This window comes from Pan troglodytes, chromosome 7, assembly GCF_028858775.2.
Source record: "Pan troglodytes isolate AG18354 chromosome 7, NHGRI_mPanTro3-v2.0_pri, whole genome shotgun sequence".
NCBI lineage: Eukaryota > Metazoa > Chordata > Mammalia > Primates > Hominidae > Pan > Pan troglodytes.
Window position 1 is genome coordinate 130950088 of NC_072405.2, and position 13473 is coordinate 130963560.

General features: G+C 39.5%; 1 protein-coding gene and 2 pseudogenes across 2 annotated transcripts in view; all 3 read right to left on the reverse strand.

Moving 5' to 3' along the window:
- Window positions 1-13473, reverse strand: part of SNTB1 (syntrophin beta 1) — a 278226-nt gene that overhangs the window by 98916 nt on the left and 165837 nt on the right. The window lies entirely within an intron of this gene.
- Window positions 2495-3274, reverse strand: LOC134810832 (condensin complex subunit 3-like; annotated as a pseudogene).
- Window positions 3795-5170, reverse strand: LOC104007739 (condensin complex subunit 3-like; annotated as a pseudogene).

The window sequence follows — 13473 nt, forward strand, 5'->3', positions numbered from 1 at the left end:
TTTGCTGATTAGTAGTATCATATCGAGACTTCCAAACTGTGAGCTGATACTAATTTGCTTTACTTCTTAATTCACAGAGGATTTTAATAATATACTCACACATCCTTGCTGCTGCTGGCAGGAAATAGATTGAAATATATCTAGCCACATGCTTAATCCTGCTGCTCAGTGTTAATCAATTGAGAATATTTTAGAATCGAAGATGACCAAACTTTGCATCTTTTAGGAATTTTATCTGTAGCACATTTAGCTTCCACTTAATCCTCAAACCTGTGGTGTAAAGGCATGAACTGGCCTAGGAAGGGGTAACAATGGGGAGAGAGATGCACTTAAAGTATTCTATTTAAAGTCCAGGCCCACCATGCTGGCTCATGACTGTAATCCCAGCACTTTGGAAGGCTGAGGTGGGCAGATCACCTGAGGTCAGGAGTTCAAGACCAGCCTAGCCAACATGGAGAAACCCCGTCTCTACAAAAATACAAAAATTAGCCGGGCATGATGGCGGGTGCCTGTAACCCCAGCTACTTGGGAGGCTGAGACTGGAGAATTGCTTGAACCCGGGAGGCAGAGGTTGCAGTGAGCCGAGATCAAGCCATTGCACTCCAGCCTGGGTGACAGAGTAAGACTCGGTCTCAAATAAAATAAAATAAATTAAAATAAAAATAAAAGTCCAACACCAAAACTTATGCCAGAACTGTAACTGGATTACTGGAGAAACAGAGAGAGAGAGATCTGTATACTGTAATTGTGGTAAAAGAAGGACATTCTCAACAGATACTTTATGTCATTAACTTCTTATTTTGAAGTAATTGTAGATTAGCATGGAGTTGCACAAATAGTACAAAGAAGTCTGGGATGCCCTTCACCAGTTTCTCCCAATGGTTATATTTCACCTCCTATAGTACAGTATCAAAACTAGGAAACTGACATAGGTACAATGTGAATGTATAGTTCTATGCCATTTTTTTCATGTGTAGATTTGTATAAACCCCACTGCAATCACAATGCAGAACTACTCCATCACCACAAAGCAGAGATCTTTAATCTCCCCCGCAACTACCCCTTTTTAGTCATGTGTCCCCCACCCCCACCACTATCCCAAATCCCTAGGCAACAACTAACCTGTTCTCCGTATCTGTAAATTTTAGACAGATACTTTTTAATTGCATAAAGAAAAAAAACCCAATATTCATTCACGTATATATGCAATAAATATCATTTATTCATTCATGTTTACATTAGAAAGATACAGGGATTCGGAAATTCAAAGCTCAATAGAATTATCCATTTATTAACTTCCTTTCATCTCTTAATAATCATGATATTATTCACTGAGAATCTACTATGTGCCAGGCAAACTTTTAAATCATTTTATAGTATTATATATAATGCTTCTAATAGCCCTATGACTGATATTATTAACCCCCCTTAACAGAGGAAAAAATTGAACTTTGGAGAGAGAGAGAGGAAGAAGCAATTTACCCAAGGCCACACCGTTGGTGATGCTGGGATTCAAACCCGTGTTAAATTGGCTCAAAAGCCTGTGAATTTAAATACTATACCACGATGCCTCTCCTTGAGATTGGACAATGTCTTATGGGGGGCACTCACTGTCTCCTGCAGTGATGTGAAGTGTAGTACTCATCATCAACAACTATGCCCAGTAATGTCCCACCTAGATCCTGAGTTCCAAAATAACAATTTTGCAGATGGCCTGAGAGTTAGAAGACTCAATGCAATTGGCCTCGTTAACATTTGAAACCAAACTTTTACAGTGACTAAACCGTCTTACCACAAGCATTAAGTTGTAGAAGAGAGATGATTTGGAAAGTGGGATATCACTAGGGGAACTTTAGCCATAATTAGTATTCTTTTTTTTTTTTTTTTTTTTTGAGACGGAGTCTCGCTCTGTCGCCCAGGCTGGAGTGCAGTGGTGCGACCTTGGCTCACTGCAAGCTCCGCCTCCCAGGTTCACGCCATTCTCCTGCCTCAGCCTCCCGAGTAGCTGGGACCACAGGCACCCGCCACCACACCTGGCTAATTTTTTTGGTATTTTTAGCAGAGACGGGGTTTCCCCATGTTAGCCAGGAAGTATTCTTTTTAAGGAATTTGCAAAGCCAGTCTCCCCAATAAGATACAAAAATTTTATGTGATGGAACAGGGAATTCTTTAGGTGACAACTGTCCTCGCACAGAAGAAAAAAATGTCATGCCTCTTAGGCACTTTTCAAAAAAATGGGTAATAAATCTGAGGTGAGAGTTTCCATTCTCTCCCTAAGTTCTCACTCTTCAGTAAAGCTGCAGAGCAGAATACAAACTAGCATTCTCAAGAGCATTAATGAGAGCTCAACTTGTTTTTCTTCTATTTCTTGAAAACTTTATTTTTAATTGACAATGATGGTTATTAACTGGCTTTTCAAGTTATTCTGCCAATATTCATTATTCTAGGAATTTAAAACATACAAATACTTCATTTACAATATTTTCTTTTGAAGGCCTTTTTAAAAATTTTGACAAGGGTAACTTTATTAAAGCAAAGAACTGAAGATAATTTTAAAGAACTCTACCTCCACCATCTTTCCTAACTTCTATATTCATTGAGAAATTGTGCAAGATTAAGTTTACTTTTTTCCAGCACTGCTGTTTTGGCTTGTCTTGGTAGTTTCATCTTCATTTCTGATTCTGGTTCTAGAACTTCATGGTCACTTTCAGACTCAGCCTCAGCAATCTGATGTCTCCTCTTCATCATAGCTGAAGCTATCACTTTTCTCTGTCCCCTGTTAGTCTTTTGTTGAGTAGATTTTGATGCCAGGGTTGCTTTTACATCCCTAAGAAGAGTCATATGTACTTCCTTATTCTTTTCATCTTCATTTTGAAAAATAGTTGTAGTCAAGCTGGCATCCTGTGCTGCTTCAGGCTGGTCACCAAATTCTTTATTTCCTTTTTGCTAACCGAATCTTGATTTTCTCCAAAGCTTTCAGATATGCCCTCTCCTTTACTTGCTCCAGAATCCCATTCAATAGAACCAGAAGATCTTTTGCAAGATGGCTATTGAGTTCTAAAGAACTCAAGGCTTTTTTTTTTATTTTAAAAAGGAATTTATTTCTTATAGTTATGAAGGCTGAGAAGTCCAGTGTTGAGGGGCTGAGTCTGGTGGGGTCCTTCTTGCTGATGCAGACTCTCTGCAGAGTTTCCAGGCAGCACAGGGCATCACGTGGTGAGGGTGCTGGCTCAGGTTCCTCTTTCTTCTTCTTCTTTTTTTTTTTTATTTTTTTTATTATTATACTTTAAGTTTTAGGGTACATGTGCACATTGTGCAGGTTAGTTACATATGTATACATGTGCCATGCTGGTGTGCTGCACCCACTAACTCGTCATCTAGCATTAGGTATATCTCCCAATGCTATCCCTCCCCCCTCCCCCCACCCCACAACAGTCCCCAGAGTGTGATATTCCCCTTCCTGTGTCCATGTGATCTCATTGTTCAATTCCCACCTATGAGTGAGAATATGCGGTGTTTGGTTTTTTGTTCTTGCGATAGTTTACTGAGAATGATGATTTCCAATTTCATCCATGTCCCTACAAAGGACATGAACTCATCATTTTTTATGGCTGCATAGTATTCCATGGTGTATATGTGCCACATTTTCTTAATCCAGTCTATCATTGTTGGACATTTGGGTTGGTTCCAAGTCTTTGCTATTGTGAATAATGCCGCAATAAACATACGTGTGCATGTGTCTTTATAGCAGCATGATTTATAATCCTTTGGGTATATACCCAGTAATGGGATGGCTGGGTCAAATGGTATTTCTAGTTCTAGATCCCTGAGGAATCGCCACACTGACTTCCACAATGGTTGAACTAGTTTACAGTCCCACCAACTGTGTAAAAGTAGAACTCAAGGCTTTTCTAGAGACCCGAATTTCTGGTGAGCATGGACTTCTTAAGATCTCACTGCAAATTTTCATAGCCAAATTGTCATGTACTGTTAAGGCCTGATAATCTTAGGAATTCTTGGCCTGAGGATTTAATCTACTTGTTCTTGTCAAATCTATAAGTAACTCAACAACATTTCTGATATCAATTTCAGCTAAAGGAGAAGATGCAGGAGCATTGGCCAGTGTTTGCAGGCTTGGAAGAGAAACTTCTTCAAAGCATTCCTGATTAGTCCTGTTTGCATAAGCAAACATGGGGGAGAACATGCCTAGGCAATGTCGAAGTTGAACATCCTCTTCAGTCACAGGATTCTACCATAACAAAATAAGATGGGAAAAAGTCTGCTGCTGACCAAATCCCAGAGAACATCAGCTTGGCTAGTCCGTCTGTGGCTCCTGTCCTAAGTGTAGATACCTCACTACCTAAGAAATCAGAAAGGAGTTTCAGAACATTCTTCGCTGTAGGGGCCTTTTCAACTTTTTATGACTCTTGCTCATAAATCACTGTTTATCTCTGAACCTTCATATTAAAAGGCTTTGATTTTTTAGGTTTACGTGGTTCAACCCCAAACATTATCAGTTAGTCAAAGATTCACTTTAAAGTACTTATTTTTATTGTGACATCATCAATTTGCAAAACCTGCAATAATAACACAAAGTGTTATGTGCAAAATTCTGATTCTGTAGTCTGCAGCTCCCAAGCATAAAACAGCCAGGCTTCTTACTATAGGGTAAACATTTATTATTTTAGGAAGAATAAAAATTCTATGATCCCATTCATGGCTGCACTTATGCCTGTTGAAATGGACATCTGCTTCAACAGTTCACAGCATAAGATAAGACATTCTGTAATGCTTCTGCGTCATTCTTCTCTACATGGACTTCTCTGATTTCAAGTTGCTCTGTCTCTTGCAAAAGGTTTCTTTTGACACCTTCTAATGCTCTTATTTCTTCTTTTAATTTTGATGCCGAGTTAAAATCCTGTAAGGTAATGTAATTTTCTAAAGCTTCTTTGGCTTCAATACGCTTAACTTTTATTTCAGCCATCTTGAGTCCTTCCTTTCTTGCATCAGCTGGGTCATTATTAACACCAACAGTAACAATGCATGCCCCAATCTCTGAGATAAATTCTGTTCTCTTATTATCATCTACAATAATGTGGGACAGCCTTTCAATAAGAAAAGGAACCAGGGATATTGGGGTTTTGGGTAGAGTAGGAATCTCCTGTCAAATAGCCAGCATTTTTGTGTGTGTGTGTCTGGGTTACCAGACATCCCCTTTATCAATAAGAAAGGTTGGATTTTCATGGCTGGTGGATAGGCTGCCGCAAATCTGCCCCTTCCTACATCTTCAGTGTGGAAGAAGCGGAAAAACACAGTCTTCTCCACTCTCCCACTATCCGTCTCAGTGCCTCTCTGGACACTTCATACATCTTGATGGGTTAAGGCATGACTATGCTACAGAAAGAGGAATGAGTATTTTCTTTTTTTTTTCCTTTTTTATTATTCTACTTCAAGTTCTAGGGTACATGTGCACAATATACAAGTTTCTTACATGTGTATACATGTGCCATGTTGGTGTGCTGCACCCATTAACTCATCATTTACATTAGGTATATCTCCTAATGCTATCCCCTCCTCACTCCCCTCACCCCACGACAGGCCCCGGTGTGTGATGTTCCCCTTCCTGTGTCCAAGTGTTCTTATTGTTCAATTCCCACCTATGAGTGAGAACATGTGGTGTTTGGTTTTTTGTCCTTGTGATAGTTTGCTGAGAATGATGGTTTCCACTTCATCCATGTCCCTACAAAGGACATGAACTCATCTTTTTAATGGCTGCATAGTATTCCATGGTGTATATGTGCCACATTTTCTTTATCCAGTCTATCATTGATGGACATTTGGGTTGGTTCCAAGTCTTTGCTATTGTGACTAGTGCTGCAATAAACATACGTGTACATGTGTCTTTATAGCAGCATGATTTATAATCCTTTGGGTATATACCCAGTAATGGGATGGATTTCTAGTTCTAGATCCTTGAGGAATCGCCACACTGTCTTCCACAATGGTTGAACTAGTTTACAGTCCTACCAACAGTGTAAAAGTGTTCCTATTTCTCCACATCCTCTCCAGCACCTGTTGTTTTCTGACTTTTTAATGATTGCCATTCTAACTGGTGTGAGATGGTATCTCTTTGTGGTTTTGATTTGCATTTCTCTGATGGCCAGTGATGATGAGCATTTTTTCATGTGTTTTTTGGCTGCATAAATGTCTTCTTTTGAGAAGTGTCTGTTTATAACCTTTGCTCACTTTTTGATGGGGTTGTTTTTTTCTTGTAAATTTGTTTGAGTTCTCTGTAGATTCTGGATTTAGCCCTTTTTCAGAAGAGTAGATTGCAAAAATTTTCTCCCATTCTGTAGTTTGCCTGTTCACTCTGATGGTAGTTTCTTTTCCTGTGCAGAAGCTCTTTAGTTTAATTAGATGCCATTTGTCAATTTTGGCTTTTGTTGCCATTGCTTTGGTGTTTTAGACATGAAGTCCTTGCCCATGCCTGTGTCCTGAATGCTATTGCCTAGGTTTTCTTCTAGGGTATTTATGGTTTTAGGTCTAACATTTAAGTCTTTAATCCATCTTGAATTAATTTTTGTATAAGGTGTAAGGAAGGGATCCAGTTTCAGCTTTCTACATGTGGCTAGCCAGTTTTCCCAGCACCATTTATTAAATAGGGAATCCTTTCCCCATTGCTTGTTTTTCTCAGGTTTGTCAAAGATCAGATGGTTGTAGATGTGTGGTATTATTTCTGAGGGCTCTGTTCTGTCCATTGGTCTATATCTCTGTTTTAGTACCAGTACCATGCTGTTTTGGTTACTATAGCCTTGTAGTACAGTTTGAAGTCACGTAGCATGATGCCTTTAGCTTTGTTCTCTTGACTTAGGATTGACTTGGCAATGTGGGCTCTTTTTTGTTCCATATGAACTTTAAAGTAGTTTTTTTCAATTTTGTGAAGAAAGTCATTGGTAGCTTGATGGGGATGGCATTGAATCTGTAAATTACCTTGGGCAGTATGGCCATTTTCACGATATTGATTCTTCCTATCCATGAGCATGGAATGTTCTTCCATTTGTTTGTGTCCTTTTATCTCGTTGAGCAGTGGTTTGTAGTTCTCCTTGAAGAGGTCCTTCACATCCCTTGTAAGTTGGATTCCTAGGTATTTTATTCTCTTTGAAGCAATTGTGAATGGGAGTTCACTCATGATTTGGCTCTCTGTTTGTCTGTTATTGGTGTATAAGCATGCTTGTGATTTTTGCACATTGATTTTGTATCCTGAGACTTTGCTGAAGTTGCTTATCAGCTTAAGGAGATTTTGGGCTGAGACGATGGGGTTTTCTAAATATACAATCATGTCATCTGCAAACAGGGACAATTTGACGTCATCATTTCCTAATTGAATACCCTTTATTTCTTTCTCCTGCCTGATTGCCCTGGCCAGAACTTCCAACACTATGTTGAATAGGAGTGATGAGAGAGGGCATCCCTGTCTTGTGCCGGTTTTCAAAGGGAATGCTTCCAGTTTTTGCCCATTCAGTATGATATTGGCTGTGGGTTTGTCATAAATAGCTCTTATTATTTTGAGATACATCCCATCAATACCTAATTTATTGAGAGTTTTTAGCATGAAGGGCTGTTGAATTTTGCCAAAGGCCTTTTCTGCATCTATTGAGATAACCATGTGGTTTTTGTCTTTGGTTCTGTTTATATGCTGGATTACATTTATTGATTTGCGTATGTTGAACCAGCCTTGCATCCCAGGGATGAAGCCCACTTGATCATGGTGGATAAAATTTTGATGTGCTGCTGGATTCGGTTTGCCAGTATTTTATTGAGGATTTTTGCATTGTTCTTCATCAGGGATATTGGTCTAAAATTATTTTTTTTGTTGTGTCTCTGCCAGGCTTTGGTATCAGGATGATGCTAGCCTCATAAAATGAGTTAGGGAGAATGTCCTCTTTTTCTATTGATTGGAATAGTTTCAGAAGGAATGGTATCAGCTCCTCCTTGTATCTCTGGCAGAATTCGGCTGTGAATCCATCTGGTCCTGGAATTTTTTTGGTTGGTAGGCCCAATAGCCAGCATTTTTTTTCTTCCTCTTTCTTCATTCATAGCCAAAGACTTAATAATTACAATCAACTGTCAATCAAAAAAAATCTCATGACTTTTAGGTTCTTTTCAAAGAAATGGGTAATAAATCTGGGGTGAGTTCATTGTCTCCCAAAGTTCTCACTGTTCAGTAAAGTTGCATAGCAGAACACAAACTAGGATTCTCAAAAGCATTAATGAGATCTCAGCTTGCTTTTCTTTCCTTTCTTTAAAACTTTATTTTTAATCAACAATGGTGGTTATCAACTGGCTTTTCAAGTTATTCTATCAATATCTATTATTCTAGGAATTTAAAGCATGCAAATACGTCATTTACAATATTTTCTTTTGAAGGCTGGCATTTGTTTTCAAAGAAACGACATCTTGGGAAACAGCCACTCCACAGGTATTACACAAACAAAAGTGATGCCAGCAAAAATGAAAGAAAGAAAAAAGGGTATTTTCTTTGTTGGGTTGCCAGCATGGCCCTAGGATAAAGCAGACTTGGAAACAGAGGTACAGGCTGGTGTTGCAGAGGCCCCTTTTTTCCAGGTTTTGACAGCGCTTATCATTATTATTAATTTTTAAGTAAACTTTAAAAGTGTAACACACAGACAGAAAACTTCACAAATTGTAGGTGTCCACCTCAACTGTATTTTTGCAGAGAATATATTCATGTCACTGTCACTCAGATCAAGAAATAGAATATTACAGTCATCCCAGAAATTCCTTTTGTATACCCTTTCCAGTTCCTGTCCTCTCATATAATCACTATTCAAATTTCTAACACGATGGATTACTTTTGCCTCAGGCAAAAATGGATGAATTTTTGTTTGCTTTCATTTTTTGTTGTTACCTGAAGTGTAGGAAGGATCTAGGACAATTTCTGAGGCAAAGTTGAAATACCAGGTCCCATACTTTTTGGCAGCGATTCTCAAGGCATGGCCACAGACCAGCAGTATTTGCATGCAAATTATAGGTTCCCATCTCAGGCCTACTTAACTAGGAACTCTGGGGGTGAGGTCCAGCAATCATCCTCCAGGAAAATCTGACTCTAGTCAAGTTTGAGAAGGGCTGCGCCATAGGTTCATTTTAAAAAAGGACTGAGCTTAGTTGTTTGCCAGGCTTCCCGGTGGCTGAGAGGGACATGGAATGGTGAACTGAGCTTCCCCTGTCAGTTTTCAGAGAAAGAATACAAAAGACATAGAGCAGAGAGGCCCGTTGCTTTTTATCATCAAAAAGAACAGCAAGGTTCTCAACCAAAAGTATTCCTCAGATATCCTTTAATAGGCTTCTTTTTAAAAAATCATTCAGTTAAATATAAATGGTTGGACCCTATCCCAGTCCTACTGAGTAAAAATCTCCAGAGATGGAAGCCTGGGTGTATGCTTTAAATGTTCCACAAATTATACAGATTGAAGACCACCACAGGCCTCTCTGAGGCTAAGCTGGAGCCCCTAAGGAGCTGCGCCTATTGATAGGTGTCCCCAGATGGGCAATACAACAGGTGGCTTCTGGAGAGTATGTTAGTCATGGACTACTGACTAACAAATTCCCCCCAGTTAAAATATGGCTTAAAATTCCAGGCCAGCCACAGTGACTCATGCCTGTGATCCCAGCACTTTGGGAGGCTGAAGTGGGAGGATTACTCGAGCTCAGGAGTTTGAGACCAGCCTGGGCAAGTAGGGAGGCCCCAACTCTACAAAAAATTTAAAAATTAGTCAGGCATGGTGGTGCACACCTGTAGTCCCAGCTACTCAGGAGGCTGAGGTGGGAGGATCGCTTGGGGCCAGGTCAAGGCTGCAGTAAAAGCCATGATTGCACTACTGCACTCCAGCCTGGGTGACAGAGCAAGACCCTTACTGAAAAACAAAAAAACAAAACAAAACAAAATTCCAAACATCTGTTATTTCACAGTATCTGTAGGTCATGAATTTGGGAATGGCTTAGCTGAGTGGTTCTGGCTCAGGAATTTGCAGTCAGGATGCTGACAGCGGTTGCAGGCATCTGAAGGCTTGACTGGGGTTGAGGATCCACTTCTAAGATGGCTCCCTCTTATGGCCATTGGCAGGAAGCCTCAGTTTCTTGCCATATGAGCCTTTCCAAAGGCTGCTTGAGTGTCCTCCTGACATGGCAGCTTGTTTCCTCCAAAGAAAAAAAGGAACTGCTATGCCTTTTCTGATCTGGTCTTCAAAGGCACACACCATGTTTGTTGTTATTGTTTCTCTGATTTTTAGATTTCAATAGTTTTGGGGGAACAGGTGGTTTTTGGTTACATGGATAAGTTCTTTAGTGGTGATGTCTGAGATTTTGGTGTACCCATCGCCTGAGCAGTGTACACTGTACCCAATGTGCAGTCTTTTATCCCTCACCACCCTCCCACCCTTCCTCCTGAGTCCCCAGAGTGCATTATATCATTCTTCTGCCTTCGCATTCTCATAGCTTAGTTCCCATTTATAAGAACATGAGATATTTGGTTTTCCATTCCTGAGTTACTTCACTTAGAATAATAGTTTCCAACTTCATCCAGGTTGCTGCAAATGCCATTATTTTTTCCTTTATAGACTGAGTAGTATTCTGCGGTGTATGTATATCACATTTTTTTATCCACTCATTGGTTGATGGGCATTTAGGTTGTTTCCACATTTTTGCAGTTGTGAATTGTGTTGCTATAAACATGAATGTGCAAGTGTCTTTTTCATATAATGACTTCTTTTCCTCTGGGTAGATACCCAGTCATGGGATTGCTGGATCAAATGGTAGTTCTACTTATAGTTCTTTAAGGAACCTCCATCCTGTTTTCCATAGTGGTTTTACTAGTTTACATTCCCACCAGCAGACACACCATGAGTTCTGGTTTATTCTTTTTGTTAGAAGTCAGTCACTAAGTCCAATACACATTCAAGAAAATGAGAATTAGGCTCCACTAGGATACAAGGAAGAGTACCAAAGCATCTGTAGACATATCTATATCTTAAAACCACCATAGAGAAGCTTTCAGATGAAGTAAAGTCCTGTAAAAAGCCTGTTTGCAAATGTAGAGGGAGAGTTTTTGGAGCTGTGTACCAGTAGCCTATGATGATCTTGCAGATCCAAGTAAACAGGGAAATCATTCTCTTTTTTTTTAATTATACTTTAAGTTTTAGTGTACATGTACACATTGTGCAGGTTAGTTACATATGTATACATGTGCCATGCTGGTGCGCTGCCCCCACTAACTCGTCATCTAGCATTAGGTATATCTCCCAATGCTATCCCTCCCACTTCCCCCCACCCCACAACAGTCCCTAGAGTGTGATATTCCCCTTCCTGTGTCCATGTGATCTCATTGTTCAATTCCCACCAATGAGTGAGAATATGCGGTGTTTGGTTTTTTGTTCTTGTGATAGTTTACTGAGAATGATGATTTCCAATTTCATCCATGTCCCTACAAAGGACATGAACTCATCATTTTTTATGGCTGCATAGTATTCCATGGTGTATATGTGCCACATTTTCTTAATCCAGTCTATCATTGTTGGACATTTGGGTTGGTTCCAAGTCTTTGCTATTGTGAATAATGCCGCAATAAACATACGTGTACATGTGTCTTTATAGCAGCATGATTTATAATCCTTTGGGTATATACCCAGTAATGGGATGGCTGGGTCAAATGGTATTTCCAGTTCTAGATCCCTGAGGAATCACCACACTGACTTCCACAATGGTTGAACTAGTTTACAGTCCCACCAACAGCGTAAAAGTGTTCCTATTTCTCCACATCCTCTCCAGCACCTGTTGTTTCCTGACTTTTTAGTGATTGCCATTCTAACTGGTGTGAGATGGTATCTCATTGTGGTTTTGATTTGCATTTCTCTGATGGCCAGTGATGATGAGCATTTTTTCATGTGTTTTTTGCTGCATAAATGTCTTCTTTTGAGAAGTGTCTGTTCATGTCCTTTGCCCACTTTTTGATGGGGTTGTTTATTTTTTTCTTGTAAATTTGTTTGAGTTCATTGTAGATTCTGGATATTAGCCCTTTGTCAGATGAGTAGGTTGCGAAAATTTTCTCCCATTTTGTAGGTTGCCTGTTCACACTGATGGTAGTTTCTTTTGCTGTGCAGAAGCTCTTTAGTTTAATTAGATCCCATTTGTCAATTTTGTCTTTTGTTGCCATTGCTTTTGGTGTTTTAGACATGAAGTCCTTCCCCATGCCTATGTCCTGAATGGTAATGCCTAGGTTTTCTTCTAGGGTTTTTATGGTTTTAGGTCTAATGTTTAAGTCTTTAATCCATCTTGAATTGATTTTTGTATAAGGTGTAAGGAAGGGATCCAGTTTCAGCTCTCTACATATGGCTAGCCAGTTTTCCCAGCACCATTTATTAAATAGGGAATCCTTTCCCCATTGCTTGTTTTTCTCAGGTTTGTCAAAGATCAGATAGTTGTAGATATGTGGCATTATTTCTGAGGGCTCTGTTCTGTTCCATTGATCTATATCTCTGTTTTGGTACCAGTACCATGCTGTTTTGGTTACTGTAGCCTTGTAGTATAGTTTGAAGTCAGGTAGTGTGATGCCTCCAGCTTTGTTCTTTTGGCTTAGGATTGACTTGGTGATGCGGGCTCTTTTTTGGTTCCATATGAACTTTAAAGTAGTTTTTTCCAATTCTGTGAAGAAAGTCATTGGTAGCTTGATGGGGATGGCATTGAATCTGTAAATTACCTTGGGCAGTATGGCCATTTTCACGATATTGATTCTTCCTACCCATGAGCATGGAATGTTCTTCCATTTGTTTGTATCCTCTTTTATTTCACTGAGCAGTGGTTTGCAGTTCTCCTTGAAGAGGTCCTTCACATCCCTTGTAAGTTGGATTCCTACGTATTTTATTCTCTTTGAAGCAATTGTGAATGGGAATTCACTCATGATTTGGCTCTCTGTTTGTCTGTTGTTGGTGTATAAGAATGCTTGTGATTTTTGTACATTGATTTTGTATCCTGAGACTTTGCTGAAGTTGCTTATCAGCTTAAGGAGATTTTGGGCTGAGACAATGGGGTTTTCTAGATATACAATCATGTCGTCTGCAAACAGGGACAATTTGACTTCCTCTTTTCCTAATTGAATACCCTTTATTTCCTTCTCCTGCCTAATTGCCCTGGCCAGAACTTCCAACACTATGTTGAATAGGAGTGGTGAGAGAGGGCATCCCTGTCTTGTGCCAGTTTTCAAAGGGAATGCTTCCAGTTTTTGCCCATTCAGTATGATATTGGCTGTGGTTTTGTCATAGATAGCTCTTATTATTTTGAAATACGTCCCATCAATACCTAATTTATTGAGAGTTTTTAGCATGAAGGGTTGTTGAATTTTGTCAAAGGCTTTTTCTGCATCTATTGAGATAATCATGTGGTTTTTGTCTTTGGCTCTGT